This window comes from Mustelus asterias, chromosome 10 (genome assembly GCF_964213995.1).
Source record: "Mustelus asterias chromosome 10, sMusAst1.hap1.1, whole genome shotgun sequence".
Classification (NCBI taxonomy): domain Eukaryota; kingdom Metazoa; phylum Chordata; class Chondrichthyes; order Carcharhiniformes; family Triakidae; genus Mustelus; species Mustelus asterias.
Window position 1 is genome coordinate 122,012,494 of NC_135810.1, and position 25,174 is coordinate 122,037,667.

General features: G+C 46.4%; 1 protein-coding gene across 4 annotated transcripts in view; it reads right to left on the reverse strand.

Moving 5' to 3' along the window:
- p2ry6 (pyrimidinergic receptor P2Y6) overlaps positions 1-25,174 on the reverse strand; it is a 54,024-nt gene that overhangs the window by 24,934 nt on the left and 3,916 nt on the right. The window contains exon 2 of one of the 4 annotated variants that reach the window (XM_078222593.1): positions 14,426-14,460. The gene's annotated coding sequence lies outside the window, so the exon portion shown is untranslated. Of the gene's footprint in view, positions 1-14,413; positions 14,520-25,174 lie in introns of all 4 variants that reach the window. The other 3 variants (XM_078222592.1, XM_078222590.1, XM_078222591.1) reach the window with 3 other exon arrangements.

Here is a 25,174-nt window from a genome sequence, read left to right on the forward strand (position 1 = left end):
AGTGGTTAGCACTGCTGCCTCACAGCGCCAAGGACCGGGGTTCGATTCCCAGCTTGGGTGACCATGTGGAGTCCACACATTCTCCCCGTGTCTGTGTGGATCCGAAAGACGTGCTGGTTAGGTGCATTGGCCATGCTAAATTCTCCCTCAGTGTACCCAAACTGGCGCCGGAGTGTGGCGACCAGGGGATTTTCATTTCACTTCATTGCAGTGTTAATGTCAGCCTAGTTGTGGCGAATAAATAAACTTCAAACACTAACTGTGTACCTCCTGAGAAATAACTTGCCCTCAATTTATTTTTGATATCATGTTGTCCTTCTCTGGGTAAGCAGGGAAAACTCTTTCACCAGCCTGATACTCTCTACACTCACACCTTAGATACCATGCCCTGTCAGGATGGATCAATAAATCATCTGACTTTCCTGTAACACTCTAAAAGTTGCAAAAACTGAAAGCTAAAGGAATAGATTCTTTCAGGAAGGTAATGACCAGACGTCTGATTTATATTCACTCTTCCTCTTTCTTGAAAACAAGAATGAGCTTATGAACCAGTAAGGAATTGTATCAGCTACTTGCCTTTTGATGATGACCCCACTTTGTCTCAGTTCATACTCGTCAGATGGAACCATAGAAACTAAAAGCAGGGGTACTGTACTTGTTCTGTGAGTGGGTATGTTACAAGGAGCTGTTTCAGAAGATCCCGGCTCCAAGTCCCACTCAAGAAGCCTGAGAACAAACATTTAGGCTGATTCTCCACTGCGGAACTGAGGGAATGCTGCACTGTCAGCGGTGCAGGCCCTCAGGTCAGGCATTCAATCAAGGACCTCCAGGATGGACATGAAGGATTGCACTATTTTGAACGAAGAGGGGGTAGTGAAGGATGACAGGGAACTCTGGAAGGTGGTGTGTGGGCCATAAGGGAGGACTGGGATGCTATTCTCTTCTGCACACAGAGGGGTGGGGAACAGGATGGATTGTGCTTTGCAACAGGACACACAAGGTGTGGGACCAGATCCAAAATGTTTGCTTTTCATGTTTATTTTTGTAATTCAAAAGTAAAAGTAAAGTAAAGTTTATTTATTAGTCACGAGTAAGGCTTACACTGCAATGAAGTTACTGTGAGATTCCCCGAGTCGCCACAGTCCGGCGCCTGTTCGGGTCAATGCACCCTAACCAGCACATCTTTCAGAATGTGGGAGGAAACCGGAGCACCCGGAGGAAACCCACGCAGACACGGGGAGAACATGCAAGCTCCACACAGACAGTGACCCAAGCCGGGAACCGAACCCGGGTCCCTGTGAAACAGCAGTGATAACCACTGTGCTATCGTGCCGAATGTCCTGTTCCAAAATTAATACTGGAAACAGGATTTTACTCATTAAAGCTAGTAATTCGGGGTGAGGTGGAGAGATGTGGTCTTGGGGTGTGTGGGGAGATTGTAACGAGGGGTGTGGGGGAGATTGTAACGAGGGGTGTGGGGGAGATTGTAACGAGGGGTGTGGGGGAGATTGTAACGAGGGGCGTGGGGGAGATTGTAACGAGGGGTGTGGGGGAGATTGTAACGAGGGGTGTGGGGGAGATTGTAACGAGGGGTGTGGGGGAGATTGTAATGAGGGACGTGGGGGAGATTGTAACGAGGGGCGTGGGGGAGATTGTAACGAGGGGTGTGGGGGAGATTGTAACGAGGGGCGTGGGGGAGATTGTAACGAGGGGTGTGGGGGAGATTGTAACGAGGGGTGTGGGGGAGATTGTAACGAAGGGTGTGGGGGAGATTGTAACGAGGGGCGTGGGGGAGATTGTAACGAGGGGCGTGTGGGAGATTGTAACGAGGGGTGTGGGGGAGATAGTAACGAGGGGTGTGGGGGAGATTGTAACGAGGGGTGTGGGGGAGATTGTAACGAGGGGTGTGGGGGAGATTGTAACGAGGGGTGTGGGGGAGATTGTAACGAGGGGTGTGGGGGAGATTGTAACGAGGGGTGTGGGGGAGATTGTAACGAGGGGTGTGGGGGAGATTGTGGACAATTAAAGAGGCATGATGTGTAAGCATAGGTGGGACAATGGGGAAGTAGGAGGGGCATTAGGGATATGCAGATAATGGAGCAATGGGGGAAAGAGGATATCAATGGGGTAATAGGGATATGGGGGCAATGGGGATATAGGGGCAATGGGGATATAAGAACATAAGAACTAGGAGCAGGAGTTGGCCATGTGGTCCCTCGAGCCTGCTCTGCCATTCAATAAGATCATGGCTGATCTTTTCATGGACTCAGCTCGCCCGCCCGCTCACCATAACCTTTAATTCCTTCACTGATCAAAAATTTATCTATCCTTGCCTTAAAACATTCAACAAGGTAGCCTCAACTTCTTCACTGGGCAGTGAATTCCACAGATTCACAACACTTTGGATGAAAAAGTTCCTCTTCAACTCAGTCTTAAATCTGCTTCCCTTTATTTTGAGGCCATGCCCCTAGTTCTAGTTTCACCCGCCAGTGGAAATAACCTCCCTGCTTCTATCTTATCTATTCCTTTCATAATTTTAAATGTTTCTATAAGGCCCCCCCTCATTCTTCTAAATTCTAATGAGTATAGTCCCACTCCACTCAGTCTGTCTTAAGTATCATCTTAAATCTCTACTCTGTAATGGGAAATAGATTGTCCCTATTAAGTTGCTCATAATTTTATACACCTCAATTAAGTCACCGGTTAGTTTCCTCTGTTCTCAGAAAAACAACCTCAGCCTTAATTGTTAAAATTTCCCAGTCCTGACAAGTTCGTAACTCTTTTTGCATCCTCATAGCACAATCGCATCATTGCTGTAATGTGGATGCAGTACTCAAGCTGTGGTTTCACTAGCATTGGTCACAGTTCAAGCATTACTTCTTTTCATTCTTTTCATGGGATGTGAGTGTCCCTGGCAGATATTGCCCAGTCCTGATTGCCCTTGAGCCAAGTAGCTCACTAGACCATTTCAGAGGGCAGTTGAGAGTCAACCACGTTGCTGTGGGTCTGGAGTCACATGTAAGCCAGACCGGGTAAGGACAGCAGATTTCCTTCCCTAAAGGACATTAGTGACCCAGATGGGTTTTTACAACAATTAATGATAGTTCCATGGTCACCATTACTGAGACTAGTTTTATATTCCAGATGGAGCCATGATGGAGATTTGAACCCATGTCCCCAGATCATTAGCCTGAGACGTCGAGATTACTAGCCCAGTGGCATTTTCCATTGCCCCACCATCTCCCTGATTATATTCTATAAATTAAATGCCATGTGCCTCCTTAACCACTTTATTGACCTGTCCTGATACCTGATTTGATTTGATTTATTATTGTCACATGTATTAACATACAGTGAAAATTATTGTTTCTTGCGCGCTATACAGACAAAGCATACCATTCATAGAGAAGGAAACGAGAGAGTGCAGAATGCAGTGTTACAGTCATAGCTAGGGTGTAGAGAAAGATCAACTTAAGGTAGGTCCATTCAAAAGTCTGATAGCAGCAGGGAAGAAGCTGTTCTTGAGTCGGTTGGTACGTGACCTCAGACTTTTGTATCTGTTTCCCGACGGAAGAAGGTGGAAGAGAGAATGTCCGGGGTGCGTGGGGTCCTTAATTATGCTGGCTGCTTTGCTGAGGCAGCAAAAAGTGTAGACAGAGTCAATGGATGGGAGGCTGGTTTGCATGATGGATTGGGCTACATTCATGGTTTCCTTTACTGTACCCACTAATCCCCCTAACCTACATATTTTTGGACACTAAGGGGCAATTTAGCCTGACCAATCCACCTAACCACCACATCTTTCAGACTGTGGGAGGAACCCGAAGCACCTGGAGGAAACCCACGCAGACATGGGGAGAATGTGCAGACTCCACACAGTCACCCAAGGCCGGAACCCGGGTCCCTGGCGCTGTGAGGCAGCAGTGCTAACCATTGTGCCACCGTGCTGCCTGTGCCCATGGCACACTGATCAAAAATGTAAATGACCTTGAGATCCAAGGGTGAGGGGGAAATTGAATCCAAATTAGCTTAGAGGCAGGAAGCCTCTTTACTGAAGAAACCTTTACTGGTTTCTGATCATTCACTCTAAGATCTCACAGTTTTTCCGCACTATTCAGTATCCTCCCGTTTATTGCGAATGCCTTTTCCTTGAAGCACCTTCCAAAATGCATGATCTCAAACTTCTCCAGATTGAATTCCATCTTCCACTTTCTGCCTAATTGACCAGAACGTTTCTATCTTTGTGCATTGGACAACATTCCTCCTCACTGTCAACAGCATGGCCAGTTGTTCTATCATCTGCGACCTTTGCCATCATGCCCCCAACCTCACAGCCTACACCATTATTATAATTGACAAAAAGCAAGGGTCTGAGCATTGAGCCCTGTGAAAGTGATAACAGCTTTCCAGCCACAATAGCTAATGTCAACCTTTGCCCTTGGCTTCCTGCCTCTAAGCTAATTTGGATTCAATTTCCCCCTCACCTTTGGATCTCAAGGCCTTTTACATTTTTGATCAATGTGCCATGGGCATAGGTGGCATGGTGTCTCAGTGGTTAGCACTGCTGCCTCACAGTGCCAGGGACCCGGGTTCGATTCCAGCCTTGGGTGACTGTGTGGAGTTTGCACGCTCTTCCCGTGTCTGCGTGGGTTTTCTCCGGGTGCTCCAGTTTCCTCCCACAGTCCGAAAGACATGCTGGTGAGATGGATTGGTCATGCTAAGTTGCCCCTTAGTGTCCAAAAATATGTAGGTTAGGGGGATTAGTGGGCTAACTACATGGTGTTACGGGAGTAGGGTCTGGGTGAGATGCTCTGTCGAAGACTCAATGCAGACCTGATGGGCTGAATGGCCACGTTCTGCACTGTAGGTGTTCTATGATTCTATGTGGGACCTTGCCTTAGCCATGCTAAAATGCATGTAGATCTCATTCTCTGCACCACCCTCTTTACAACCCCATGTGTTAACGCCTTAAAAAATTCAATTTATTTTGTTACCTTCCCGTAACAAATCCATGTTGAATTTTGATTAATCTATGCTTTTCTAAATAAAATGTTATACTTGATTCCAATGAACTGCCCAAATTAAGTGGTTAGCACTTCTGCCTCACAGAGCCAGGGACCTGGGTTCAATTCCAGTCTCGGGTGACTGTCTGCGTGGAGTTTGCACATTCTTCCTGTGTCTGTGTGGGTTTCCTCCAGGTGCTCCGGTTTCCTCCAAGACTCCAAAGATGTATTGGTTGGGTGGATTGGCAATGCTAAATTGCCTTTTAGTGTCAGGGGCATTAGCAAGGTAAATATGCAACGTTATGGGGATAGGGCATGGGCGGGATTGTGGTCGGTGTGGATTCAATGGGCCTCCTTCTGCACTGTAGGGATTCTATGATTCTGTGAAAGTTAAGAAAGCTGCCCAGATTACTGTAATGTGGAGATGTTGGCGTTGGACTGGGGTGGGCACAGTAAGAAGTCTCACAACACCAGGTTAAAGTCCAACAGGTTTATTTGGTAGCACAAGCCACAAGCTTTTGGAGCGCTGCCCCTACATCAGGTGAGTGGGAGTCGTGTTCACAAACAGGGCATATACAGACACGAACTCAATTTACAAAATAATAGTTGGAATGCGAGTCTTTACAGGTAATCAAGTCTTAAAGGTATAGACAATGTGAGTGGAGAGAGGGTTAAGCACAGGTTAAAGAGATGTGTATTGTCTCCAACCAGAACAGTTAGTGACATTTTGCAAGCCCAGGCAAGTCGTGGGGGTTACAAATAGTGTGACATGAACCCAAGATCCCAGTTGAAGTCGTCCTCATGTGTGTGGAACTTGGCTATCAGCTTCTGCTCAGCGACTCTGCGTTGTCGTGTGTCGTGAAGGCCGCCTTGGAGAACGCTTACCCGAAGATCAGAGGCCGAATGCCCGTGACCACTGAAGTGCTCCCCGACAGGAAGAGAACACTCTTGCCTGGTGATTGTTGAGCGGTGTTCATTCATCCGTTGTCGTAGCGTCTGCATGGTCTCCCCAATGTACCATGCCTCGGGACATCCTTTCCTGCAGCGTATCAGGCCGAGTTGCAAGTGTATGTACCGTGTACCTGGTGGATGGTGTTCTCACGTGAGATGATGGCATCCGTGTCGATGATCCGGCACGTCTTGCAAAGGTTGCTCTGACAGGGTTGTGTGGTGTCCTGGTCACTGTTCTCCTGAAAGCTGCGTAGTTTGCTGTGGAGGTTATGCGGTTGTTTGAAGGCAAGAAGTGGGGGTGTGGGGGTCGCCTTGGCAAGATGTTCATGTTCATCATCAATGACATGTTGAAGGCTCCGGAGAGGATGTCGTAGCTTCTCCGCTCTGGGGAAGTACTGGACGACGAAGGATACTCTGTCCGCCGTGTCCCGTGTTTGTCTTCTGAGGAGGTCGGTGCGGTTTTTCGCTATGGCGCTGCGGAACTCTCGATCAATGAATCAAGCGCCATATCCTGTTCTTATGAGGGCGTCTTTCAGCGTCTGGAGGTGTCTGTTGCAATCCTCCTCATCGAGCAGATCCTGTGTATACGGAGGGCTTGTCCGTAGGGGATGGCTTCTTTGACGTGTTTAGGGTGGAAGCTGGAGAAGTGGAGCATCGTGAGGTTATCCGTGGGCTTGCGATACAGTGAAGTGCTGAGGTGACCGTCCTTGATGGAGATGGGTGTGTCCAAGAATGCAACTGATTCCGGAGAGTAGTCTATGGTGAGTCTGATGGTGGGATGGAACTTGTTGATGTCATCATGTAGTTGTTTCAGTGATTGTTCACCATGAGTCCAAAGGAAGAAAATGTCATCGATGTATCTAGTGTATCGCATCGGTTGAAGGTCCTGTGCATTGAAGAGGTCTTGTTCGAACCTGTGCATGAAGATGTTGGCATATTGAGGTGCGGATTTGGTCTCCATGGCTGTTCCATCTGTCTGGATGAAGAACTGGTTGTTGAAGGTGAAGACATTGTGGTCCAGGATGAAGTGGATGAGTTGTAAAATTGCATCTGGAGATTGGCAGTTGTCGGCATTGAGTACTGAGGCAGTTGCAGCAATGCCATCGTCATGGGGGATGCTGGTGTAGAGTGCCGAGACATCCATTGTGACGAGGAGTGCATTCCATCCATTATTTTGTAAATTGAGTTTGTGTCTTTATATACCCTGTTTGTGAACAGAACTCCCACTCACCAGATTACTGTAGTCAGAGAGGATTGCAATATGGTGGTCAGCGCCTTCGCAATTTCCTCTCTTACTTTTTAAACAACCACGAATATATTTCATCCATCAACCTTTGACAAAGAATCATCCGGACTCGAAACGTTGGCTTTATTCTCTCTCCACAGATGCTGTCTGACCTGGTGAGTTTCTCCAGTTTTTCTGTTTTTGTTTCAGATTCCAGCATCCGCAGTATACCTGAGGGTATATATTACATCTGGGCCTGGTGGCTTACCTGCTTTCAAAGATGTCAAACCCTTTCATGCTTTTCTTTCTTACAATGTCCAATAGTTCAACCTCTTCCACCTTAAGTACAGTGTTATCAATAAACTCTATTGTGAAGATAGCCTCAAAAAATTCACTAAAAGCCGTACTCCCATTCTCTGTCTCCACACATAGAACATAGAACATAGAACATTACAGCGCAGAACAGGCCCTTCGGCCCACGATGTTGCACCGACCAGTTAAAAAAAAAACTGTGACCCTCCAACCTAAACCAATTTCTTTTCGTCCATGAACCTATCTACGGATCTCTTAAACGCCCCCAAACTAGGCGCATTTACTACTGATGCTGGCAGGGCATTCCAATCCCTCACCACCCTCTGGGTAAAGAACCTACCCCTGACATCGGTTCTATAACTACCCCCCCTCAATTTAAAGCCATGCCCCCTCGTGCTGGATTTCTCCATCAGAGGAAAAAGGCTATCACTATCCACCCTATCTAAACCTCTAATCATCTTATATGTTTCAATAAGATCCCCTCTTAGCCGCCGCCTTTCCAGCGAAAACAATCCCAAATCCCTCAGCCTCTCCTCATAGGATCTCCCCTCCATACCAGGCAACATCCTGGTAAACCTCCTCTGCACCCTCTCCAAAGCCTCCACATCCTTCCTGTAATGTGGGGACCAGAACTGCACACAGTACTCCAAGTGCGGCCGCACCAGAGTTGTGTACAGTTGCAACATAACGCTACGACTCCTAAATTCGATCCCCCTACCAATAAACGCCAAGACACCATATGCCTTCTTAACAACCTTATCTACTTGATTCCCAACTTTCAGGGATCTATGCACACATACACCTAGATCCCTCTGCTCCTCCACATTATTCAAAGTCCTCCCGTTAGCCCTATACTCAACACAACTGTTATTCCTACCAAAGTGAATTACCTCACACTTCTCCGCATTAAACTCCATCCGCCACCTCTCGGCCCAACTTTGCAACCTGTCTAAGTCTTCCTGCAGACTACGACACCCTTCCTCACTGTCTACCACACCACCGACTTTGGTGTCATCAGCAAATTTGCTAATCCACCCAACTATACCCTCATCCAGATCATTAATAAATATTACAAACAGCAGTGGCCCCAAAACAGATCCCTGAGGTACACCACTTGTAACCGCACTCCATGATGAATATTTACTATCAACCACCACCCTCTGTTTCCTATCCGCTAGCCAATTCCTGATCCAATTTCCTAGATCACCCCCAATCCCATACATCTGCATTTTCTGCAGAAGCCTACCATGGTGAACCTTATCAAACGCCTTACTAAAATCCATATATACCACGTCCACTGCCTTGCCCCCATCCACCTCCTTGGTCACTTTCTCAAAAAACTCAATAAGGTTAGTAAGGCACGACCTACCTGCCACAAAACCATGCTGACTATCACCTATCAATTCATTACTCTCCAAATAACTATAAATCCTATCCCTTATAATTTTTTCCAACATCTTGCCGACAACAGAAGTGAGACTCACCGGTCTATAATTCCCGGGGAAGTCTCTGTTCCCCTTCTTAAACAATGGGACAACATTCGCTAACCTCCAATCTTCTGGTACTATACCAGAGGCCAACGACGACCTGAAGATCAGAGCCAGAGGCGCTGCAATCACTTCTCTTGCCTCCCAGAGAATCCTTGGATAAATCCCATCCGGACCAGGGGATTTATCTATTTTCAGACCCTCCAGAATATCCTGCACATCCTCCTTATCAACTGTAATACTGTCTATTCTACTCCCTTGCAACCCAGTGTCCTCCTCAGCTATATTCATGTCCCCTTGCGTGAACACCGAAGAGAAATATTGGTTCAATGCTTCACCAATCTCCTCCGGTTCCACACATAACTTCCCTCTGCCATCTATAACTGGCCCTAAACTTGCCCTAACCAACCTTCTGTTCTTGACATACCTATAGAACGCCTTAGGATTCTCTTTAACCCTATCCGCCAAAGTCTTCTCATGTCCCCTTTTAGCCCTTCTAAGCTCGCTCTTCAACTCCCTCTTAGCCAATCTAAACCTTTCTAGTGCACTACCCGAGTGCTCACGTCTCATCCGAACATAAGCCTCCTTTTTCTTTTTAACCAACAAAGAAACTTTTTTGGTGCACCACGGTTCCCTAGCCCTACCAATTCCTCCTTGCCTGACAGGGACATAGGCTCCCTCGTTGGGCCTTAATAAGCCCTGATGCTTTCCTTAGTTATTGTCTTGCTCATTATGTACTTTTGATTTTTTTAAATTTTATTTGCTGTTACTTTTCTATCTGCTCTCTTTCATTTCCTGATTTCCCTTTTCATCGCACTCCTGTGGTTCTGTATTCTTCTCAGCTTTCTGTAGCATTAAACTCTTGGGGTGGAATTTTCCCATCCCTCCCATCATGGGAACCGGGCAGGTCAGGGTCATGCAAGGGTCCATTGACCACGGGTGGGACTTTCTGGTCTTGAGGCGAGCACAGCCAGAAAGTCCCACCTTTGGTGTCTGACACCCTCTTTCTTGTCTTATCCTCTGTACATGCTGTCATGCAGGAGGGCTCTCAGTTCGGCTGTCCCACTTTAAGATCATAAGGTAAAAGCAAAAAGTTGGTCTCATTAATGGTGACCATGAAATTATCATCGATTGTTGTAAAAACCCATCTGGTTCATTAATGTCCATTAGGGAAGGAAATCTGACATCCCCAATTGGTTTATCTGGTGTGGACGGAGAAAGAACGGCTACAACAATGATTTATCAACACTAATGGCATTAGAGGCTTTAAAATGGCTGAGAGCTAAGCATGGTGGGAATTTTGGTCAACTTATAGAATTAAAACAAGATGCAGGTCGTAAAGTTGCTCTGGTTTGGGAGCTGTGACCTGAAGCTTCTCAGATAAAGGAAGTTGTTTACATTAACTGAGACAATGGGGTTTCGGCTTTTTGGCTGCTGTGTATGGGTCATGTCAAATGAACTAAGTGTAATGGCGTCATTCACAAGTAATTTCATTGGATGTTCGAACTATGTGATCAATTTCTGGTAACACAGTTGGCTAGATGACAGAGAACCTTCCGGAAGCGAATGGAGAATTGTAGATAAAAAGACATGTGAGTCCTTTGTTTGCCAGCGATAAGAACCAGTGATAAGATCGAAGAAATCAACTATTGCAAGAAGACTTGAACCCTGAAGGATGCTTCAGAGAAGAAGATAGATTCTACATCGAGGATATTTCTTAACGAAGGTTTTCCTACACTCGGTAGTATCTATTTTCATTTAAATAGTTAAGACAATAAAATCATAAGACCGTAAGACATAGGAGCAGAATTAGGCCACTTGGTCCATCGAGTCTGCTCCGCCATTCAATCATGGCTGATATTTTTCTCATCCCCATTCTCCTACCCTTTCCCATTAACCCCTGATCCCCTTATTGATCAAGAACCTACCTATACTTGTCTTAAAGACCCTCAATGACCTAGTTGATATTTAGTTAAAATTGATGTTCAGTTAGAGTTAAAGTTCAGTAAAGAGTTAATGAGTTGCAACTGTTTATGTTTGAGTTGGTGCTGGAAGTGTTAAATAAAAAAATAATTGAATTACTGTCCTTGCTTGTCTCATTAAACTGGAATGCTTGGAAGGTGTTTAAATTAAAGCTTCATAACACTGGCTAAATAAAGTTTAATAAAATTTAAGTAAATAGATGATCTCTTCTTGCCAGTAAGTGAGGAGTTATTACAGAGACTCCTGCTTAAAATAGCACTTGACACCAACCTTTGTTTTTAAAAATCTGGCAATGAGGGCGAACATGTTAGTTTGGTGCCGAATTTTGCTGTTTAAAAGCCTGCGTATTCCCTATGTTTTAAAACTTCTTTCATGGGATGTGGGGCATTGCTAACAAGGCCATCATTTATTGCTCATCCCTAATTGCCCCTTGAACTGAGTGGCTTGCTAGACCGTTTCAGAGGAGCAGTTACAAGTTAAATACATCACTGTGGGTCTGGAATCACATGTAGGCCGGACCAGGTTCAGTCTTCCTGATGTATTATGAAAGTTCAGAAAAAACCTTCCCCATAAAAGTGGTACCTGGAGCAAAAAGCAGGATCAATGTATAACATCATGGGAATAATAGTAGACTCAAAGAACAAAGAACAGTACAGCACAGGAACAGGCCCTTCGGCCTTCCAAGCCTGCGCCGACCATGATGCCTGCCTAAATTAAAACCGTATGCACTTACGGAGTCCGTATCCTTCCATTCCCATCCTATTCATGTAAATGCCGCTATTGTAAATGCTCCCACCAACTCCCCGGGCAGCGCCTTCCAGACATTCAGCACCCTCTGTATAAAATATTTGCCTCACATATCTCTAAACGTTTCCCCACGCACCTTAAATCTATGTCCCCAAGTACTTGACATCACTAACCTCGGAAAGAGCATCTGACAATCCACTCTGCCCATGCCACTCATCATCTTGGAAACCTCTATCAGGTCACCCCTCAACCTCCGTCATTCCAGTGAGAACAAACCGAGTTTATCCAACCTCTCCTCATAGCTAATACCCTCCAGACTAGGCAACATCCTGGTAAACTTCTTCTGTGCCCTCTCCAAAGCCTCCACATCCTTCTGATAGTGTGGCGACTAGAATTGAACACTATATTCTAAATGAGGTCTAACTAAGGTTCTGTACAGCTACAGCATGAGTGAGGAGGGGGTGTGCGAGTGGGTCCTCACCCAGTCCCACTCTCCTATAATTTCTCTATCTCTTTCCTCTCTACTTCTTGCTCCCTATTCCTTGGACTAGAAACATGAGGACAGGAGGAGGCCATTCAGCCCTTCAAGCTTCTTCTACCATTCAACTGGATCACAGCTGACCTACATCTTAACTCCAGCTACCTGCTTGTGTCCCGTAACCCTAAACACCCTTAACCAACTAAACCCTGTCAATCTCAGCTTTGAAACTGATCCCCAGTCTCAGTATTCCTCTCTGCGTGTGAGTGTTTGCTGCCATCACCACTCAGTGGTCTAACTCTCAATTTAAACTCCTCTCCTCCAGCCCACACAGACAGGAACGAGTTTCTCTCTATTAACCCTATCAATCGCTTTAATCACCTTTAACATCTCGATTAGATTGCCCCTTGACCTCCAAAACTGCAGAGAGTGTGAGCAGCTGAACCTGTACCCCGCATCTTCATTCCGAAACATCCTAACTCTGTTTTTAAATATTGTGTAATTTCTGTTAGCCTCTGGGCAGGTTATTGTGAACAAGATTATTGTGTTACCCGGCTAACTAAAGATTAAATAAAAATAAATAAATAATCTCTTCTTGCCGACAAGTGAGGAGGTACTATCGAGATACAAGTTGTTTATAGCATTGCCCTGTTTAAAATAACCTCTCTACCACCTCCCCTCCTCACTCACCCTCCTCCCCTCCACACTCACCCTCCTCCCCTCCTCACTCACCCTCCTCCCCTCCTCACTCACCCTCCTCCCCTCCTCACTCACCCTCCTCCCCTCCACACTCACCCTCCTCCCCTCCTCACTCACCCTCCTCCCCTCCTCACTCACCCTCCTCCCCTCCTCACTCACCCTCCTCCCCTCCTCACTCACCCTCCTCCCCTCCTCACTCACCCTCCTCCCCTCCTCACTCACCCTCCTCCCCTCCACACTCACCCTCCTCCCCTCCTCACTCACCCTCCTCCCCTCCTCACTCACCCTCCTCCCCTCCTCACTCACCCTCCTCCCCTCCTCACTCACCCTCCTCCCCTCCTCACTCACCCTCCTCCCCTCCTCACTCACCCTCCTCCCCTCCTCACTCACCCTCCTCCCCTCCTCACTCACCCTCCTCCCCTCCTCACTCACCCTCCTCCCCTCCTCACTCACCCTCCTCCCCTCCTCACTCACCCTCCTCCCCTCCACACTCACCCTCCTCCCCTCCTCACTCACCCTCCTCCCCTCCTCACTCACCCTCCTCCCCTCCTCACTCACCCTCCTCCCCTCCTCACTCACCCTCCTCCCCTCCTCACTCACCCTCCTCCCCTCCACACTCACCCTCCTCCCCTCCTCACTCACCCTCCTCCCCTCCTCACTCACCCTCCTCCCCTCCTCACTCACCCTCCTCCCCTCCACACTCACCCTCCTCCCCTCCTCACTCACCCTCCTCCCCTCCACACTCACCCTCCTCCCCTCCTCACTCACCCTCCTCCCCTCCTCACTCACCCTCCTCCCCTCCTCACTCACCCTCCTCCCCTCCTCACTCACCCTCCTTCCCTCCTCACTCACCCTCCTCCCCTCCTCACTCACCCTCCTCCCCTCCTCACTCACCCTCCTCCCCTCCTCACTCACCCTCCTCCCCTCCTCACTCACCCTCCTCCCCTCCTCACTCACCCTCCTCCCCTCCTCACTCACCCTCCTCCCCTCCTCACTCACCCTCCTCCCCTCCTCACTCACCCTCCTCCCCTCCTCACTCACCCTCCTCCCCTCCTCACTCACCCTCCTCCCCTCCTCACTCACCCATCTCACTCCTCCCTCCTCACTCATGCAACTCCCCCTCCTTCCAGTGGGAGTTGGGGACTCAGGAGATAATTTCAGTTATTCTTCCATGGCCGAATAGCTGGCCCACATTCACTGATGGAGACTGGGGGGTAGAGAGAAAGGGGGCAACTGACAACCTACTGAATCACACCCCAGTTTAAGTCTAAATTGGGGAGGGTTTATTAATAATCAGTCCCGGTCGCTCCCTCTCTCTCTCTCTCTTGAATTCTTGATTTAGTATGGATTATATTCACTCTCTGAGCCAATAACTCTAAGGACCCTAACACCCCCTCAAATCATCCCAATCTGGCAAAATTCTGATGGGAACATACTTAAGTAATTTTCCAAAGTCTCCCAGGGACGATTTTATAACTTGTCCCTTGGGAACTAGTCAATGGCCACAGTAAATTTCAAAACTACTCACTCAGACTCTCACCGTGGGACCAGTTCCTTCTTTCAAATCCGGTCCTGCTAAATTAATAATTAATAATAAAGGGTCGCCTTTATTCTTCTTTTATCAGGTTAAGTTTCTGTAACAATAATAAAACAAGTAACTAGTGATAAACGTCGGTTGCATTGAGAGAGTGTGGAGTTCGCTGCCTCTCTGTCAAACTGGGACATTATTCTTCAGCCTCTTGCTATCTGGAGGTTCCACTTTAGCACTGCTTTTATTTTAAAACCTTCTTCCAAGGAATTGACCGGAGTCAAATCCCTCCTCCAACACACGTAATCTGTGGAGTTGTGCTCTGAACGTTTGTCTATGGTTTTGTGGTTTACTTTTATTTCCTGTCTACCAAACTGTACATGTGTCTATGTGAGAGAGGGAGAGAGTGTGTTTAACTGTTTTTACGCCAAAACTTTCTTTTTGCTGATATTCCTCCCTCCCTCCCCCCCCGCTCCCTCCCAGGGATGTAGGCTTCATTGGCAAGGTTAGCACCTATTGCTCCTCCCTAGTTATCACTTTAGAGGCTGGTGGTAAGCCATCATCACGCAGTGCTGTGCTGCGCTTTGATACGACATGGTAGCCCAGGCTTTTCCTTGCAGCCCTTTTTAAACAAAGGCACAACATTTGCCACCCTCCAATCTTCAGGCACCTCACCCATGACTATCGATGATTCAGATATCTCAATTGGGCCAGTGGGTTGATGAATGGCAGATGGAGTTTAATTGAGATAAATGCGAGGTGATGCATTTTGGTAGATTGAACCAGGGCAGGACTTACTCAGTTAATGGTAGGGTGTTGGGGAGAGTTACAGAACGAAGAGATTTATGGGTACATGTTCATAGCTCCTTGAAAGTGGAGTCACAGGTGGACAGAGTGGTGGAGAAGGCATTCGGCATGCTTGGTTTCATCAGTCAGAACATTGAATACAGGAGTTGGGACGTCTTGTTGAAGTTAGAAACATAGAAAAACTACAGCACAATACAGGCCCTTCAGCCCACAAAGTTGTGCCGAACATGTCCCTACCTTAGCGATTACTAGGCTTACCTATAACCCTCTATCTTACTAAGTTCCATGTACTTATCTAAAAGTCTCTTAAAAGACCCTATCGAATCCGCCTCCACCACCGTTGCTGACAGCCCATTCCACGCACCCACCACCCTCTGAGTGAAAGACTTACCCCTGGCAGCTCCTCTGTACCTACTCCCCAGCACCTTAAACCTGTGTCCTCTTGTGGTAACCATTTCAGCCCTAGGAAAAAGTCTCTGACTGTCCACTCGATCAATACCAAACGGGCGGCACGGTAGCACAGTAGCTAGCACTGCTGCTTCACAGCTCCAGGGACCTGGGTTCGATTCCCGGCTGGGTCACTGTCTGTGTGGAGTTTGCACATTCTCCTCGTGTCTGCTTGGGTTTCCTCCGGGCACTCTGGTTTCCTCCCACAGTCCAAAGATGTGCGGGTTAAGTTGATTGGCCATGCTAAAATTGCCCCTTAGTGTCCTGAGATGTGTAGGTTAGAAGGATTAGGGGGTGGATATGGGGGTAGGGCCTGGGTGGGATTGTGGTCAGTGCAGACTCGATGGGCCAAATGGCCTCTTTCTGTACTGTAGGGTTTCTATGATTCTATGAATACCTCTCAACATCTTATACACCTCTATCAGGTCACCCCTCATCCTTCGTCTCTCCAAGGAGAAAAGGCCGAGCTCACTCAACCTATCCTCATAAGGCATGCCCCCCCAACCCACGCAACATCCTTGTAAATCTCCTCTGCACCCTTTCTATGGCTTCCACATCCTTCCTGTAATGAGGCGACCAGAACTGAGCACAGTACTCCAAGTGGGGTCTGAGCAGGGTCCTATATAGCTGCAACATTATCTCACGACTCCTAAACTCAATTCCTCGATTGATGAAGACCAGTACACCATACGCCTTCTTAACCACAGCTTCAACCTGCACAGCTGCTTTGAGCGTCCTATGAACTCGGACCCCAAGATCCTTCTGATCTTCCACACTGCCAAGAGTCCTACCATTAATATTATATTCTGCCATCCTATTTGACCTGCCAAAATGAACCACCTCACACTTATCTGGGTTAAACTCCATCTGCCACTTCTCCGCCCAGCCTTGCATCCTTTCAATGTCTCGCTGCAACTTTTGACATCCCTCCACACTATCCACAACACCTCCAACCTTTGTGTCATCAGCAAACTTACCAACCCATCTCTCCACTTCCTCATCCAGGTCATTTATAAAAATCACAAAGAGTAAGGGTCCCAGAACAGATCCCTGGGGCACTCCACTGGTGACCGACGTCCATTCAGAATATGACCCATCTATAACCACTCTTTGCCTTCTGTGGGCAAGCCAGTTGTACAAGACATTGGTAAGGCCACACTTGGAATACTGTGTGCAGTTCTGGTCACCCTATTATAGATAGGATATTATTAAACTAGAAAGAGTGCAGAAAAGATTTACTAGGATGCTTCCGGGACTTGATGGTTTGAGTTATAAGGAGAGGCTGGATAGACTGGGACTTTTTTCTCTGGAGCGTAGAAGGCTGAGGGGTGATCTTATAGAGATCTATAAAATAATGAGGGGCACAGATCAGCTAGATAGTCAATATCTTTTCCCAAAGGTAGGGGAGTCTAAAACTAGAGGGCATAGGTTTAAGGTGAGAGGGGAGAGATATAAGAGTGTCCAGAGGGACAATGTTTTCACACAGAGGGTGGTGAGTGTCTGGAACTAGCTGCTAGAGGTAGTAGTAGAGGCGGGTACAATTTTATCCTTTAAAAAGCATTAAGACAGTTACATGGGTAAGATGGGTATAGAGGAATATGGGCCAAATGCGAGCAATTGGGATTAGCTTAGGGGTTTTAAAAAAAAAGGGCAGCATGGACAAGTTGGGCCGAAGGGCCTGTTTCCATGCTGTAAACCTCTATGACTCTATGACTCTATAATCCCTTAATTCCCTTGCCAAAACTCTGTCTAACTCGGCCTTGAATATATTCAGTGACCCGCAGCCCCCACTGCTCTCTGGGGGAGAGAATTCCAAACACTAACCATGCTCTGAGGGAAATTCCTACTTATCTACATCTTAAATGGCATAACTCTTACTCTTAAACTGTGTCCCCTGGTTTCAGTTTCTCCACAAGTGGAAACATTCTCTCAGCTTCCACCCTGTTGAGTCCCCTCTTGATCTTATATGTTTCACCTCTCATCTCACACCTCAAACTTCCAAACTCCAATGGATACAGGCCTAACCTTTCTCCGCAACGTAAGCCCCTCGTCCCAGGGATGGGTCTAATTAGTGATGTATAACTTGTGCGGCATCACTCTGTGAGGCTAGAGGACAGCATCCATCAACTACCACAGCTGGTAACAGGGATTGAACCCACATAAATGTTCCTATGCTGCATCACACTGTAGCCAACCAAGGGGAGGCAATGGCCTAGTGGTGTTATTGTTAGACTATTAATCCAGAAAATCAGCTAATATTCGGGGGACCTGGGTTTGAATCCCGCCATGGCAGATGGTGGAATTTGAATTCAATAAAAATATCTGGAATTATGAATCTAATGATGGCCATTGTTGATTGTCGGAAAAACCCATCTGGTCCTTTTTTAGAATGTTACCAATGATAACATTGGATCTTGATGCGCATCAATTGGACACGAGGCACAAAGCTTCGGTAAAAGAAGGCTTTTATTAACTAACAATGGAACTATCAGAACTTTAACACTATCCCAGACTGAAGAGGTCCCGCCCGAGCAGGGGGTCTTATACCTCTCCCAGGAGGCGGAGCCCGACTGGGATGTGCCACAACAGTAACAACCACAGGTGTATCAATCCCACCCTAGCCCAACAACAACATTAGAACAATCCCACAGTGTGAACACCCTAGCCCAACAACAACATTAGAACAATCCCACAGTGTGAACACCCTAGCCCAACAACAACATTAGAACAACCCAACAACAACATTAGAACAATCCCACAGTGGGAACCAACGATGGTTCACCACAGATCTGTTGTAGTGACCAATGGTAACATGCTGTAAGGGTCAGCTGACCCAGTAAATAACGTAACCAATGACAAAATGATGGTCAGTGGTCAGTTGACTTAGTTTAAATAAGAAGCTGCTGGGGTTTGTGGGAGCTTGGAATGGCCCAGGTGAGGCCTCAGGTGTTGAAGTAATGGAGTTTCTTTATTGAACCTTTTTCTTTGATTTATAAGTTGGAGTAAGTTTTGTTTTATTTTATTGCCTATAATTGAAGAGTCACTTCTGGTGGATCAACATCCTTTAGGGAAGGAAATCTTACTGGGTCTGGCCTACATGTGACTCCAGAGCCACAGCAAAGCAGTTGACTCTCAACTGCCTCTGAAATGGCCGAGCAAGCCACTCAGTATTGGGTAATTAGGAATGGGCAATAAACATTGGCCCAGCTAGTGACACCCATGTCTCACAAATGAATTTTAAAAAAGATGATTAGGGGGACAAATTTGAAAGGCAAGGTGAAGATTTGGAGTGATTATAAAAATTAATTGCCATAAATGCAATGTGATTTTTTAAAAATTCATTCGTGGGACATGGGCATCGCTGGCTGGCCAGCATTTATTGCCCATCCCTAATTGCCCTTGGAGGGAAGATGAAAGTCAACCACTTTGCTGTGGCTCTGGAGTCACATGTAGGCCAGATCGGGTAAGGATGGCAGATTTCCTTCCCTAAAGGATATTAGTGAACCAGACGGGTTTTTCCGACAATCATTTCATAGTCATCAGTAGATTCTTAATTCCAGATTTTTTAAAAATTGAATTCAAATTCTACCATTTGCTGTGGCGGGATTTGAACCCAGGTCCCTAGAACATTTCTACATTAATAGCCTAGCGATGATACCACTAGGCCATCACCTCCCCATTATCACAAAGAACTGGAAGAACTGATATTCCTGAGTGCCTCAGGATGTTCCAAAATGCTTTATAGAAAATCAGGTGCTTTTGAAGTGCAGTCACTTCTTGCAAGGCAAGAAATTCAGTCACTAATTTGTGCACAGAAAGCTCCCACACACGGCAATGTAATAATGACAGGCAGAATTCGCAAAATGCCATTGGCTTTTTAACACCCACCTGAGAGGGCAGGTTAGTGTCTCACACAGGAACAGCGCTCCTGACTGTGCAGCACTCCCTCAGTGCGTCACTGGGAGATTCAGCCTAAGCATTGTGCTTTAGGGTGGGACTTGAACCCACAGCCTCCTTGCTCAGACAGATTAGCCTTGACATGACAATCAATAGGAGTATTTACTTTGTAGAAAGATCGATGCAAAGGAGAAATGAATAAACTTGAACCGAGAAGTTATATTATGGTTGGACTGTGGGCCATAGCAATAAAATCTTCAGCAAACATTCCGTGTCACTGCTGGGAGACGTTTCTTTGTTTGAAAAGGACTGGTAATTCTAAACCAAACAGCTGAGAGTTAGGGCCGAGTCTGGAGTGACTGGAGTCCTTTAAAAAGGGAACAAGTTCCTGAGAGAAAGCAATGTTTCCGGTAATAGGCATTTAGCTGCCATTAAGATCAGCAGTTTCTGAATTGATGTGGGGATTTTCCAACTCTCTCCACTGTTAAGTGGGTGTTAACGGATGTGTGACCCGGGTCCCCTGCTGCTGAGGGTTCTGTGATTTGTGAAGTTGGGCAGTTGCTGGAAGAGGAAATCATAGAAGAAATCATAGAAACCCTACAGTACAGAAAGAGACCATTCGGCCCATCGAGTCTGCACCGACCACAATCCCACCCAGGCCTTACCCCCACATCCCTCCACATTTTACCCGCTAATCCCTCTAATCGACGCATCCCAGGACACTAAGGGGCAATTTTAGCACGGCCAATCAACCTAACCCGCACATCTTTGGACTGTGGGAGGAAACCGGAGCACCCGGAGGAAACCCACGCAGACACGAGGAGAATGTGCAAACTCCACACAGACAGTGACCCAAGCCAGGAATCGAACCCAGGTCCCTGGAGCTGTGAAGCAGCAGTGCTAACCACTGTGCTACCGTGCCGCCCACATAGATTCATAGAATCCCTACAGCGCAGAGGGAGGCCATTCGGCCCATTGAGCCTGTGCCGACAACAATCCCACCCAGGCCCTATCCCCGTAACCCCATGTATTTACCCTGTTAATTGCTCTAAATCCTGATCTTCTTCTCCCCCACCTTTTTATCTATTTTTGTCAAATGATTGTCAGAGAGGTCAAGTTTCTGTCTATGTAATGTGGTGAGGTCTATGCTCAAGGAGTAATGACCGTGACGTTAGGAACAGGGGGAGTTCAATCACTCAGTGCCTCAAACCCATTCACTACAACACAATAAATAGGAACTGGAATAGACCGTATAGCTCGTCAAACCTGCTCTGCCATTCAATACAATCATGGCTGATCTTGGGGTCCAAAGATGTGCGGGTTAGGTTGATTGGCCATGCTAAATTGACCCTAGTGTCAGGGGATTAGCAGGGTAAATATGTGGGGTTACGGGGATAGGGCCTGGGTGGGATTGTAGTCAGTGCAGACTCAATGGGCCGAATGGCCTCCTTCTGCACTGTAGGGATTCTATGAACTATATACTTTTCTGCCCGCTCCCTATATTCGTGGATTCCCTGAGAGGCCACAAATGCATCCCAGCGTTAAATGTATTAAAGATGGATCATCCACAACCCTCTGGTCGAGAATTCCAAAGATTTACAACCCTCTGAGTGAAGAACGTTCTCCTCATCTCAGTCCCCAATGGCTGACCCCCTTATCCAGAGACAGTTAGATTCCCCGACCAGCGAAAACCACCTCTCGGTTTTTGTTCAGATGTACAATAGATCATGGCTGATCTGTACACAAGTCTCATTCACCTCTCATTGCTCCCTTTCCCTTGACACCCATCACTAACAAAAATCCATTCACCCGAGTCTCGGAAGCTCCAGCTGATCGCCTGTACCCACAACCTCTGAGGAGGAAGTTCTTGCTGATTCTGCTGTCCTTTGTGTGAAAGTTTAAAGATTATTTATTAGTGTCATAAGTAGGCTTACATTGACACTGCAATGACGTTACTGTCAAAATCCCCTAGTCACTACACTCCGGCGCCTGTTCGGGTACACTGAGGGAGGATTTAGCCAATACACCTAACCAGCGCGTCTTTCAGACTGTGGGAAGAAACCGGAGTACCCGGAGGAAACCCACGCAGACACGGGGAGAACGTGCAAATTCCACACAAACAGTTGCCCATGCCGGGAATCGAACCTGGGTCCCTGGCACTGTGAGGCAGCAGTGCTAACCACTGTGCCACCATGTCGCCCCAACAAGGAGTGCTTCTTGATTCTCTTCCTAAATAGCCTGGCTCTTGCTTTTACCATTTCCCTCCTCAGTTCTCTGCCTGACTGCAGCTCCTTGGTGATTATTTACCATCCCATGGCAAGGTGCCCTGATTAGTTTTTCATACAGGGAGGTGGGGACAAGCAGGCAGGTCCCCACTGTGCTTCAGCCAGCATAGGAATTAAACCCTGTTAATCTGGTCCATTCGCTGGAGAATGCAAGCCTGGTCTGTGAAACCTGGCCTCGTCATTTAACCCTTTTAAGCCCCGATATCACCTTGGTGAATCTGCATTGCTCTCTCTGTCAAGCTAATGTATACTGCCCAAAGTGCAGTGCCCAGGTTGAACTCAACTACTTCAGATGTGGTCTGACAGAGGCTCTGGACTTAGATTAGCTTAACTTCCTCCTGTTTGTAAGCCACCATTGAGAGTGATTGAAGAACAAGATAACCATTTAACCATGGGCATTCATGAGGCAGAGTTTATTCCATATATAGGTTGAAAACGAAAGGGAAAAACATGGGAATAGGAGACAAAAAACAAACAGTGGCTCTATTGTCCCTGGAAATAGGCTTAGGGTAGGAAGTGGTTAGGAAACAAAATTAAGAGTTCTGTATTTTCATGTACGTAGCATAAAAGACAAGATAAATTAACTGATGGCACAAATAAAGTTAAATGGGCTTGATCTGATAGCCATTATTGAGACATGGTTGCAAAGAGATCAAAATTGGGAAATCAATATACAGAGTTATTTGTCTTTTAGGAATGACAGATAGGAAGGAAAAGGTGGTGAGGTAACTCTGCTAATGAGAGGAGGGAAGAGCAGTTCTAAGGGATGATCTAGGCTCAGAGGATGTGGTGACTTGGGTGGAAGTGACAAATGTCAAAGGAAGGAAGAGAGTGGTAGGAGCATTGTATGGGCCCCTGGAAAGTAACCACACTGTAGGAAAGCGTTTAAATCAAGAAATAACAAATGTGCGTAAAAAGAGCACTTTGTTAATCATGGACAACTTTAATTTTCATATAGGCTTGGTAAATCAAATTGGAAATGGCAACAAAGAGAATCATAGAGTCTTAGAGAGATTTACAGCATGGAAATAGGCCCTTCGGCCCAACTTGCCCATGCCGCCCCTTTTTTTATCCCCTAAGCTAGTCCCAATTGCCTGTGTTTGGCCCATGTCCCTCTATATCCATCTTACCCATGTAACTGTCTCAACGCTTTTTAAAAGACAGAATTGTACCCACCTCTACTACTACCTCTATGAATAAATTCATAGAGTGTATTCGGGATTGTTTCTTGGTGTGCTATGTTGTGGAGCTAAGTAGGGATCAGGCTATTTTTTGTCTGGTAATTTGTAATGAGGTAGTTTTAATAAATGATCTCAAGGTTAAGGATCCCCGAGGAAATAGTGATCACAATATAATAGAATTTAGCATTCAGCTGGAGTGTGAGAAAATTGGGATGGAAATATTAGTGTTAAACTTAAAGAAGGAGATATGAGGATGAAAGAGGACTGGTCATAGAGATTAGTGGGTAAGACAATAGAAGGGCAGTGGAAGACATTTAGGGAGATAATTCATGACGCCCAACAAAAGGAAAGACTCAAAGGATGGAAGAAGCTACCATGGATAACCAAGGAAGTTAAGGAGGGAATTAAGTTGAAAGCGGAAATAAATATGATGGTAAAGGTTAGTGTTCGGCCAGAAGAGTGGGATAGATTCAGAATGCAGTTAAGATGGACATAAAATAATTGGGGAGGAGAAATTAAACTATGAGGGTAAGCTAGTGAGAAACATAAAAACAGACACCAAGAGCTTTTGTAAGTGTACTAAAATGAAGAGAGGGATCATAGATCCCTACAGTGCAGCAGGAGGTCATTCAGCCCATCGAGTCTGCACCAACAACAATCCCGGCCCAGGCCCTGTCCCCACAGATTTACCCCGCTAATCCCTCTAGCCTACACATCCCGGGACACATTGCAGCATGGTCAATCAACCTAACCCACACATCTTTGGAGTGTGGAAGGAAACCGGAGCACCCGGGGGAAACCCATGCAGATACAGGGAGAATGTACAAACTCCACACAGACAGTGACCCAAGCCCGGAATTGAGCACGGGTCCCTGGAGCTGTGAGGCAGCAGTGCTAACCACTGTGCCATGTGCCGCCCCAGTAAAAGAAAACATTGGCCCCTTAGAGAATGAAACTGGGGAAGTAATTCTGGAGAACAAAGAAACGGCAGAGGAGTTAAATAGATTCTTTGCATTGCTCTTTACTCTAGAGAATACAACAAGGATTCCAGTATGGGGAAGGAATTAAATACAGTCGTCATCACCAGAGAATTAGTTTTAGACAAACTAATGGGGTTAAAGGCTGACAAGTTTAAAGTTTATTTAAGAGTGTCGCAAATAGGCTTACATTAACACTGCAATGAAGTTACTGTGAAAATCTCCTAGTTGCCACACTCTGGCACCTGTTCGGGTACACTGAGGGAGAATTTAGCACGGCCAATGCCCCTAACCAGCATGTCTTTCGGACTATGGGAGGAAACCAGAGCACCCAGAGCAAAGCTGATGGTTTGCACCCCAGGATCCTGAAGGAGGTAGCTACAGAGACGGTGGCTGCATTGGTAGTCATTTTCCAAAACTCCTTGGATTCTGAAACTGTGTCAAGGGATTGGAAATCTGCCAATGTGGTAACCTTGTTCAAAAAGGGAAGGAGGCAAAATGCGGGAAACTACAGGCCAATTTAACTTCAGCTATTGGAAAAACAATTAGAATCAATTATTAAGGACAGAATAGCAGTGCATTTGGAAAGTCAGAATCTGATCAAGCAAAGTCAGCATCATTGCACGAAGGAGGAATCATGCCTGACAAACTTACTAGAGTTCGTTGAGGAGGTATCAGCCAGAGTAGATAGAGGAGAACCAGCCAAAGTTGTTTATTTGGATTTTCAAAAGGCATTTGATAAGGTGCCACACAAAAGGCTACTATGTAAGACAAGAGTTCATGGTGCTGGAGTTAATAGTCTGGCATGGACAGAGGATTTGCTAACGAACAGGAAGCACCTAGTGGATTGCCACAGGGATCAGTGCTGGGACCACAGCTCTTCTTGATATAGATCACTGATTTGAAGGAAGGAACAGAGTGTACTGTGGCTAAATTTGCGGAATGTACAAAGGTAGGAGGGAAGACAGATTGTAAGAAGGATATAAATAGCTTAGAGAAATATTGACAAGCTAAATCTATGGGCAGAAATTTGACAAATGAAATTCAATGTGAGATTGTTCATTTTGGAAGAAAGAATGAGAAGGTGGATTATTATATAATGAAGAGAGACTGCAGAAAGCTGTAAGCACAAAGGGACTTGGGTGTCCTTGTTCATGAAACCTAGAA